An 11,596-nucleotide genomic window follows, 5' to 3' on the forward strand; every position below is an offset into this window, starting at 1 on the left:
TGAGAACTCTTCATTAGAGGTAGTTACTCACTGACTCATTTATGTTTTTACTTAGTTTTGGAAGTTAGGACAAAATCTATTCAATTTCCTTTCAATCATACCATTTAAAGCATGCATGGTGGTTATGGCAAGGATACAATTTCTTATAGAGCCTTTTACAATTATATTTTAGTTCAGAAATGAATAGTTGACTGGTGTAAAATTGAGAAAACATTTCTGGTCTGAGCCCTTATCCAGGATGAATCCATCTTTACCTGTTTTTATGTGGCCTAGCCAAGTAAAGTACCCAAGGGCCCTGGCAGCATCCTTACCCTCCTCAGGTTGTGCTCTGAATGATGACTGTCGTGCCTTGGCCACCCTCCAAAACAAGCTGATCTGACAGCATATTTTCTATTATCAAATCTTTATTCAGGATCCAGGTATGCAATAATCTATATCTGGATCCTCATAATGGCTGACTCAAAGCAATGGTCCTTCTATTCACATTGGTTTTACTTGGGTCTCTATCGTCTCGACTGTCAAGTACTAGAGAACAACAGCTTAATTCCCTTCTACCAAATCTATGTCCTTAAGATTCAGTCTTGTTTTATTTACTGCCTCACTGATAGTAGAGAAGCCCAATATCCATGATAGAGGAATCACATCCAGACACAAAATAGCCCATAATTTTTGCCAGTAGTGTGAAGCTACGTTTTTGGTGGTTTTTTGTTTTGTTTTGTTTTTGTTTTTGTTTTTACCAGCAACTTGACTAGCTATGGAAGTGCCAGATATTCCCCATATATTCTTTGAAGGGAGGGTCTCTTCTTTCTTGAATACTACAGGAAGTTTCCTTAACTGTTTCAGGCTTGTTTGGAGCCAGCAGGCTCGTTACTTGCACTGCCTGTATTCCCTTCTCTGTCTTCACCTCAGTTAGTAACATCTCATTATTAAAGTAACCAGCATCGTTAGCAGCTTTTCACCTCTGCTGTGATTACAGGGCATATTTGTTACATTCTTCTTTGCCACTTTTATGTTTTGCAGCAAAATTCTCTGCAGTAATTCCCATGAGAAATTGGACATGTTGATCTGTTAATGTTGCTCACAATGAAACTTCCAGCTTAAGAGAATTTCCAGACTCAGTTCTAAAATGCATGTTTCTGACACAGTAGGGAACCTGGCTCATGTTTTTGGATCCTCAATACAATAAAACTTTAGCATCTTAAATACAACTTTCCTGACACTGATTCACAATAGACTAGAAAACAAAGCCACAAAGCCTATTAACAGGGAGGACTGAGGTCTCTTTTGAGATTCCCACACTCAAATCAACATGCCTTGGCAAGTATGCAGCATCTGAAGAACTATTTGCCAGTTTATTATAAACCATGCAATTCAAATGCAGACAAATGAAGACATACATTTAGCAAGGTATGGAGAGGTGGGGAGTGGGGGTTCTATGGCCTTCTGGGCACACCACCATCTAGGAGCTTTTATCTGTTAACCAACCTGGAACCTCTGATTCATTTATTTCTCATTCATATAAGAAAGATTTGCAACACAATGGAATTAATCTTTCAATTAATCTTGAGAATTTTTAAAATTCTCAAGTATCATTTGAGGCAATGGGGCAGTTGTAGGTAGTTTTAACATGTCTCCAAAATCTTGGCAAATAGAAGTTCAGTCTCTCCTACCCTCTTATTATTTGCACTTGGAATTTTCTTTCTTTTAATGTTTATTTAGTTTTGAAAGAGACAGAGAGAGCACATGCACTGAGAAGGGGCAGAGGGAGGGAGACAGAGGATCCAAAGTGGTGTCCTTGTTGACAGCAGAGAACCCCATGTGGGACTGGAACTCATGAACCACGAGATCATGACCTGAGCTAATGTTGGATGCTTAACCGACTGAGGCACCTTATACTTGGAATTTTCTATATATTTAGTTTCTAAGTAAGGAAAATTCTGACTTAGAGGAATTAAAGACACATGTTTAAAATATTGAGATCAAATATATCTCTCACTGCCATCACCATATTATACTTAACAAGATCTATGTTTTAGGCCAAATTCATAATACCTCCATAATAGGAACCTTCTTATCTTACTTGATTGAGATAACTGTTTGGTCAGTTAATTGAAGAAGTAGTTTAAAGTAGGAGGTATAAACAAAAAAAAAAAATGTACACATACTTTAAAACTTTAGTTCAAATTAAAACATATGCAGCTGCCGGATAATGAAAGGATTAATCCTTTTCTGTAGTTTTCTGATTTGTGTTCTATCTTTTTACAGATAAAGACATCCTAAGATCTCATCTGCAATATCTTGCAATGGTTTCATGAGAAGTAAGAGGTCCAGAGGGTGTGTAGCAGAAGAGAGGTGCTTACTAGGCATGGTAGTTTAGTCAGTACAGTTTCAAAAGGGAATTGAAGCCTTCAGTTAACTGCAAAGAATATTTGTGTGAAGATACATTGTGAGCTTCTGTGTGTTCTGTAAATGAAGACACAGTCTGCTTAATTAGTAAGGATTTTCTTTATAATCTGCAAGGGGTTATAATTATTTGTAAGTATGTTTAAAGTTTTATGCCGTACATGTTAATGCCTATTCATTAGATAGGAGGTGTTGTGGTTGTTGTTTTCTCTCTATACCTCCTTTGAAGACACTACTGCAAGGTAGTTTGGAAGATTAAGAACAGAAAACAGAATTCTCAACAGCAGTTGGCTGTTTAGTTGGCTAAACATATAGTTGGCTAAAATGTATTCATAACTTATATTTTTAAAACATACATACCTGAAGATAAAACTTGCAGACAATAAGGTTTCTATTATATCTATCTATATCGCTATATAGATATCAATATATATATAATCTATATATAGGTGATCTATCTATATGTCTATATTATATATAACATACATACATATACATATGTATGTATGTTTTCCCCACAAACACCAATGATGTACTGACGTTCATCCTACTTGTTAGCTATGCTGTCAGTCAAAAAAGATATGACTGCTCTCTAATGGCATCTGGCAGAAGTAAACCAAGATTAGAGGACAGAGTGATCGGTTGGGCCTCCAAGCCAATCTGTGCAGCTTTCAATTCCAACCAATCAGTGACACCTGCATGTGGTAATCATTCTCTTTGGTTACAAGTGCTGGCAGAAACAAGAGACCTGCTTGTCAAGCTAGAGCAAACATGAGCTAAATATAAATGTGAAAATCCTCTTCACAGTAAAATTGTAATCCTGTTTTTAAAGGAAGAAATAGCAGAGCTGTTTTACTCATATTTTCAATTACTTTGCAGGGTAGATTAAGCTTAAGCACAGCAATGAAGGACACCGATGGTGGGGATGTTATCTTCCAGCATCCATGATAGGGACTCAGACTCTTGTCCAGTATCCTGCATGGCACCTCAAACTGCTGTGCTGGTACTCGCCACACCAGTATCCTTTTTAGTTACTTGTTAGAGATGTGTGAACCTTTCATCTTGTGAAACTTGCCAACCTCAGGAATATTTTATGAGTTACCAGCTTTGCAACTTTTGCAGAATACATTCAAACATCACTTTTACAGGCAGCAGGACTACAAATGCTTCTCCAAAGATTAAAAAAAAAAGTATATAAAAAAGGAAACCATAGAAAGATAACCATGGAAAGACAGCATTTTTCCATTGTTTCCCAATGAACTCTGCTGTATTTTTCTAACTTGAAGTCAGATACTGACTTAGGGGTCAGCAGACCTTTGGTCTCAGGTTAGGATTCTCAATCAAATCTCTTTCCAAGAAAAGCAAAACCATTAGAGGTAATAACCTTCTTCTATTTTTTATCAGTTATTTATCTGTCATTCTTGGGCAAAATAAAATATTATTTAATAATTTAGTATTTTTATTTCCCCTCGTTTCCAACCAATTATCTGTATCTAATCTTTTAACAAATTCTCATCTCAGTATTTACTTACTAAATGATGAAAGATGCCAAAGGTTTTTTTTTAAAATAAACTTTCAAAGATCCTATAAAAAAACACACTATTCTTTGTTCAAATGTCCATAGTAGTACATTGTTATTTTTAACCAAAAATAATTCCTGTGGAACCCCAGAAGGCATTATGGACAGCTGGATGTTAGATCTAATGAATAGGACAAACCTGGCTTTAGATCTTGAATTAAACTGCTCTAAGAATTTGACCTGTCTAACTAGTGCAGTGAGAGAGTGTAAAACTGATTTGGGGAACAGATTTTTGGGAACAGACCTAACAACTGGCCTCGCATGAAGAAAAGAAAAGAAAAAAAAGAAAAAAAGAAAACGAATAGGTATAGAACATCTAGTACATTTCAGGGTCTCAGTGTCATAGATATTTTTATTTGCTGCCTTATATCCATTCTCTCTCCAGATATGATTTGAGGTCAGTTTATGAAGTCTCCATGGAAATTTGCTCCCAGATTGTTCTGGAGGAGGAATATGTATGACTTAAGCCAAAAATCATATTGGATGGTGAATGTCCAAAACCTACCTATTCAGAATAAATCTCAGAAATTTGGAAGATTTATACAAAATATTTCCGTTTTTCTCTAAACTAAGAATTTAGGAGCAGGAGCAATCTTGATACCAGGAAGAAAGTCTGAGGGTAACTGTTTCAATTTACCGGAAACAAACCAGATAGGGTCAGAGAGAAATCAAGATCTGTAATACTGTTTAAGCCACTGCATCAAGCCTGATCATAATTCGCTCCCTATATTCATAGACTTTTCATCGAATCAAGCATTGGCCATGGAAGGCATCACACAGCTGATTGAACCCTATGGTAAATCAGGTAGCCAGTAGAAGCAATGGCATCCAAAACTTCCCACTCCCCACAGAATGGAAAAGGTAGTGCTCCCAACTTGCCTCTGTTAGAGCACACATTTTATGGGCATGTTGTTCTTGAAAGGAAAACGTTGGCTGTTGTGTCTAGGAGGTGGAAACAGAGAAATGAGTTACTGTTGCTCATCTTTCAGATATCATAACCACTTAATATGAGAACAATATTCACTGCAATATGTCTCAAGTGTTACTAGGTAAGATGATGACTTAAACAGGATGAAACAATGGTTTACACTGAAAAACAAATTAGAGGTTCACCCAACCTATACCACTTATGTTAAAGTAACTAATCAAAAGTATGATCCTTAAAAATGATAAATCTGGGAAAAGCCTAAGCCAGATAGGATGCTAGGCTAATAATCATAAACTATGACTGGCCTGGAAAGCCTGTAAGAGAGGAATGGCCTAGCTATGAGGAATTATAAAAGTGAAGGATGAGTGAGGTACATGCAATGGCCTGTGATCTTCAGCTAGTATGTAACAAAAATAAGACTTTGGCAATTCATTCAATAAGCATTCTTCTGTGGAATATCATGCAACACTAAGATACATCTTAATATTAAAGAGGTAACTAGAATAAAATTTCTTACCCTAAAATAACACACATTCATTAATGGAGAAAGACATGTTAACAGATGGTTACAACACAAACATTACAAAATAAGGTACAGGCAAGATATAATAAGCAGGCAGGATAGTGACTCCTTAGTTTTCTTTGGGGAGCTGGGAGAGGAAGTAACCAAAACATCTTCAAAAAACAGTAAAAGTTTAGCTTTGTAGCAATGGAAAAACAGCTATTTAATAGGCAACTAAGAAAATGAAAAGTCTGGTCTTGAGTAAGGGAACAGAAGACAGGGAAGCATGAAGTCTATAAGGAAATCGTGAATTTAATACTGTGCAAATCATTAATATGCCAGAAAGCAGCAACACACGCTTATCATAGGGGAGACCGTGGAGGGTTTTTCCTGAGAGTATCTAGTTTAGTGAAAATAATCACACAGCTAATATTTATAAACCACCTCACAGTTCACCAAATAGTTTCACGTGCACCACTTTATCTATAACCCTGTTACTCTGGTAAATATTTCGTAAAATGGCTTAGAAACTTTGGGTTGATTTTCTTATGAAAATGTTAAAACATTAAATCCTTATAATAATCTTTCTATTATTTTTACCAAGATAAAATGACTTAGAATGATGCAGAGAGAAATTTTAGGGAATAAATATGGGAATAAATAAATACATCTCTTCTGAAGCCATTCCTTGGTAGTTTTTCAACAAATTCACTGGTATTTTAGAATTTCTGAGATCTCAATAAACTTGTAACAGTTTGTTTATATAGGTGAATTTAATAAAGGATTTTTAAATTTTCTATGTAAAACTGATTTAAATTCTGGAAGCCAAGGGTGGTATATTTTCTTAAAACTGGGGAGGAGGGGAGAACAATAGGATATAAATTCTCTAAGGAATTAAGGAACATTTTATTCCCCTTTACACACTACAGCAGTTTCCACTTCTAGTGTTCATCTTTAAAATATAGACACAACCTCACCATGCAAATTTTATGCATAGAACCAAAAGATGAACAACTTTCATTGATTCCCACTGGTATGCCCAGAGAGTCAAGAGAGCCCTTTCATTTAATTAAACCAAATGAAATTCTAAAATAAATTTAGAAACACCTTCAAAATAATCAAGGTGTGCACATCTCTCTAAATCCTCTGCCTGCCAATTTTTCCCTTTAGTTAGGAAAACACTTACATTATGTCATTAAAATCCTTCTTTTTAACTTAATAGAATTTTTTTTCAATCCAGAGATAGATATTTTTACCCAAGAAAAACATATTCTCTTTTCTTATAATGGCATACTGTTCTAATTGCTTATTTAATTTATGATGTAGTTTGTTTTTATTCTAAAGCACGGTATTAATCGTTGATATTCTAAATGTCTGCACCATTAAGTATATAATGAATTACATCATTTCCCCCCTACAATTTAAAATGAGTTAAATAGGAAACACTTAGCACTATTTATGATCTACATAGACATGTAGCATAGTGTGGAAATTTGATAACATCCTACTTTTTAGTTCTGTTAGTTTGCTGGACTGCCATAACAAAGTATGAGAAACTGTGTGGCTTAACCAAAAGAAAGTTTTTGTCTCACAGTCTGGAGGCTAGAACTCCAAGATCAAGGAGTTAGGAAGGTTGGTTCCTAGTAAGGGGTATAAGGGAGAATCTGGTCCACATTGCTCTCCTAGTTCTGGTGGTCTGCACACACTCTCTAGTGTTCCTTGGCTTGTACATGCATCTCCTGATCTCTGCCTTCATGGTCCCCTGGAGTTCTGTGTGTGTGTGTGTGTGTGTGTGTGTGTGTGCACGCACACGCGCACACATGTCTATCTCTATGTTCAAATCCCACTCCTGCTTTTTGAGAGGTACAACTATATTGGGTTAAAGCTCACTTTAATGAACTCAACTTAACTTGATCATCTGCAAAGACTCTATTTCTAAATAAGGCACTGTGAATTCTTATTCAACCCATAACAGTGACTGAGTTTTGAAATGCTTGTATTTAAGCGTACTGAGAAAATGCTTCACTACGTGTCAAAATATATGGATTTAAATCCATCCCTCTCAATCATGAAAGAATCATGTAATTTCTTTATGTTCGAAGCTTTCACAAATATACCTTGGGAGTCAGGCTCTGCTTTATCTTATCTGCATCAAAATGAAGACAAATGTCAAGAAGAAAAGATTGGAATTAAAACTCATAAAAGAGACTTAAGAAGCAGAAGTATTAAGAAAATAAATGAGGAGTGCCTAGGTGGCTCATTTAGTTAAGTTTCTGACTCTTGGTTTCAGCTCAGGTCATGATCTCACAGTTTTGCAATTTCAAACTGCACATGGGGCTTTGTGCTGGCAGCATGAACCCTGCTCTCTCCCTCTCTTTCTGCACCACCCCACCCCACCCCCCGCTCACGCTGTCTCTGTCTCTCTCAAAATAAATACATAAACTAAAAAAAAAGACATGAAATGAAATAAAGAAATAAAAGGTGTCCCCCAAAAAGTGGTTGAAATTGAATATTGGCAAGGAAAATCCAATTTATGATTGCATTTGCTGAAGAAAAAGAAACAATTCATGGGGGCACCTGGGTGGCTCAGTTGGTTGGGATGTCTGGCTCTTGGCTTCAGCTCAGGTCATGATCTTGTGGGCTTGTGGGTTCAAACCCAGTGTTGGGCTCTTTGTTGGCAGTGTGGAGCCTACTTGGGATCCTCTCTCTCTCTGCCCCTCCCCTGCTCATGTTCTCTCTCTCTCTCTCAAAGTAAACAAAGAAACAAACAAACTTAAAAAAGAGAAACAATTCATGAAGTCTCAGCTCCTGTTTCTGCCCTCTGAGAGACACTAGAAGAAAAGACAATCAAGTAATAATCACTGACAGATCAAAGCCAGATCATGCTTTCTAAAAACTACCTCTTGAATAATAGAAACTAGGACTTTTTGCAGAAATGCCTGTTTCCAGGCTAGAGCAGGAAAAAGTAAATGAACCTGGATAATCTTATTATTTGTGAATGAATGTAAGGAAATACTCAAACTAAGACACATAAAAGGACAAAAAAACCAACTTGAAGTAGCTCCCATGGTCAAATATGGTTTAATTCAGCATCAAATTAAATGACAGTAAATATTATAACCTCTTAAATATATCAGCCTGTATTAAATCATTTTAATGATATTTTATGTATCTATATTTTAAATGCTTTATTTTTTAACTTTTTTATTTATTATTGAGACAGAGAGAAATAGAACATGAGCAGGGGAGGGTCAGAGGGAGAGGGAGACACAGAATCCAAAGCAGGCTCCAGGTTCTGAGCTGTCAGTACAGAGCCTGATGTTGAGCTCGAACTCACTAACCAACTAACTGTGAGATTGTGACCCGAGCAGAAGTCAGCTGCTTAATCGACTGAGCCACCCGGGCGCCCCTCATGTATCTATATTTAGAGGAAAACCCCTTTCTTACAGTTGAGAGTCAAGTAATAATATGGAAGGAATGAAAAGATCCAAAAAAGAAACCATGTGGCAAGTATCAACATTCATGCAGGCAAAACTCATAAATGGATACTAAAAGTAGTAAGTGACATCTTGAGGTGTCACAAAATATTTATATCATCTCAGTGTAACTTTTCAGAAGCTAATGAACGAACATGACAGGAGCAACATGATAAAGTGATCAAGTTAACATAACCTGTGATGAAATACATCAATAGTGTGTGCTAACGCACAGGCATTGAGGACAGCATAACATCATTTCTGTGGTATTCCTGACAAAATATCCATAACCTAATTCAGATACATCAAACAACCCAAAGAAAAATACATTTTATGAAAAATTACTGACATGGTCTCTAAAAAAATAATAATGTCCCAAAATAAAAGAGACTCAAGATATGATAACTGAATGCAACATATGATCCAGGGTTTTCTTCTGATATGAATCGTATGATTCAGACAGTTGCCAAAACCTGAATAAGGTCTTCAAATTACATAAAAATGCTGTATCAGTGTTAATTGCTTAATGTTATTAAGTGTGCCATACTCAATGAGGACTTACAGAAGAAGAGATACAATATCAGCAATGTATTTTCAAACATGAGAAAGGGGAAGGGGGGGAAATCTGGGTGAAGAGTATATGAAAATTTTTATACTATTCTTGCAACTTTCTGTATGTCTGAAATCATTTTAAAATTAAAAGTTAAAAGTTAGTTGTTTTTCCTCTCACATGGTAGATAGTAGGACATGAAAAGAAAACAAAGGTATTATTTTTGAATTAGGAGAAGGAAATAGGAGGTAGCTTGTAACTGAAAAAACAACAGGGGAGGGGGGTATAAAGGAGAATATCAGTACCACTTAGACATGGAAGAGTCAGGAAATCCAGAATAGAACAGTGGCAATCGATGAAGAATCTCCAGCGTTCCAGTGTCCCAGCTATCTGTATTACATTTAAGTGCATTTACTAGCTGTATGTACTCAGGGGATTTACTTTTTATTCTAGTTTCCCTTATCTATACAGTAGAGATGTTTGATTTTAGTACAAGCATTGATACAGACATGGTGAAAATTAAATCAATTAATCCAGATTAATAGGTAATACTGTATTAGTTTGCTAGGGATATCCTAACAAAATATCACAGACTAGGAAGCTTAAATAAAAAAATATTTTATCACAGTTCTGAAGGATAGAAGTTCAAAATCAAGGTGACAGCAGATTCGGTTTTGCCATCTTCCCACTGTGTCCTCACATGGCCTTTTCCCTAGGTATGTGCATCCCTGGTGTCTGTTCTTATAAGGACACTAGTCAGGGGCACCTGCGTGGCTCAGTTGGTTAAGCACCTGATTCCTGATTTTGGCTCAGGTCGTGATCTCACCCTTGGTGAGCTGAACTGACAGCAGGGAGACTACTTGGGATTCTCTCTCACCTTCTCTGTCTGCCCCTACCCCCCCAAAAATTAACAAATATTTTTAGTGACACCAGTCATTTTGGTTTAGTGATCCATTCTTATGAATTCATTTCACCTTAATTACTCTTTAAAAACCCTATCTCCAATTACACTTACACTGATGGTTAGGGCTTCAACATGTAAATTTTAGTGGTACATGGTTCAGTCCACAAGTAGTATTAAGCATTATTAAAGATCACTATATGATATTTGGACCATGATTTAGCAAAATATAATGGCCCAAATGGCAAAACTGAATTTGTGTTCAAATGAACAAAAGTTATATTTATTGCACAGTTTAAAGGTCTGAGAATAAACACATTGTAAAGGAATTTGCACCTCCTCTGCCTAAAATCTTCCTCAGTATGAAGATGGCTTTTTCAAACTATAATCAAAGCTTTGACAGGTGGTCCACAGTGTCATACAATCTAATGTCGGGCCCAAGAACTCATATTGTTTCAACTGCCAGTAATACAATCAAATAAATGTTACCTCAACCACGTTTGTCTGGCTTCAAAATATGACATTATGCTTAAAGTTTCATGGCAAAAGAAATGATTGCACACTTTTTGCTCATTCTACATTGTGCAGTCAAGGAGAATAGTGGTGTTACCACATATTTGCAGTTGATATCTTAAGGGAGATAAACACACTGAAATATTTTTCACAGAAGGCAGTTTTCATAACTATATAACTTTTAATAGATCATTTTGAAAGGAATAATATTACCATAATATTTTTATATTGCTGAAGATTTAAAATCCAATATTTTATTAAACTGTCAGGAATTATTAAGAATTTCTACTTTTCCAAGTAATATCAATGGTTAATAAACTGTATTTAGCCAATGATGCTATAGAAAGGAATTTTAACTGCAAAGATGAATGTGTGGGTACATATACTATGTATGTATGTGTGTGTGTATATATATAGTTAGTGTGTGGCAAAACTAAATATGGCAAAACTAAATTGTAGGGTTCCTTATTTTTCTCAATTGAATAATAAAGTCAGTGATTGACTTAAGTTCTCCATATATCAGGTTTAGCATGCTTTATCCTCTTCAACTTAACCTGTAAGTAATTCACAGGCAGTCTCTATATTCCTCACATATTAAGAGAGCTCATTTACTTTCTTTGTTCTCTATGATTTTCATTGTGTTATCCATTTAGCCTTATCAGTTTTGAACACTTGGTGCATTTCCATCTGTCTTTTTCTATTCCAATTATTTTCAACAAAACAGACATGCATACTTTGTCTGCT

General features: G+C 35.8%; 1 pseudogene; it reads right to left on the minus strand.

The window, feature by feature from the left end:
- Positions 1-316: 316 nt before the first annotated feature.
- LOC120223188 lies at positions 317-1,366 on the minus strand (annotated as a pseudogene).
- Between the last annotated feature and the right edge of the window lie 10,230 nt (positions 1,367-11,596).

This window comes from Hyaena hyaena, unplaced genomic scaffold (genome assembly GCF_003009895.1).
Source record: "Hyaena hyaena isolate Hyena2069 unplaced genomic scaffold, ASM300989v1 scaffold_965, whole genome shotgun sequence".
In the NCBI taxonomy this organism is placed as follows: Eukaryota; Metazoa; Chordata; class Mammalia; order Carnivora; family Hyaenidae; genus Hyaena; species Hyaena hyaena.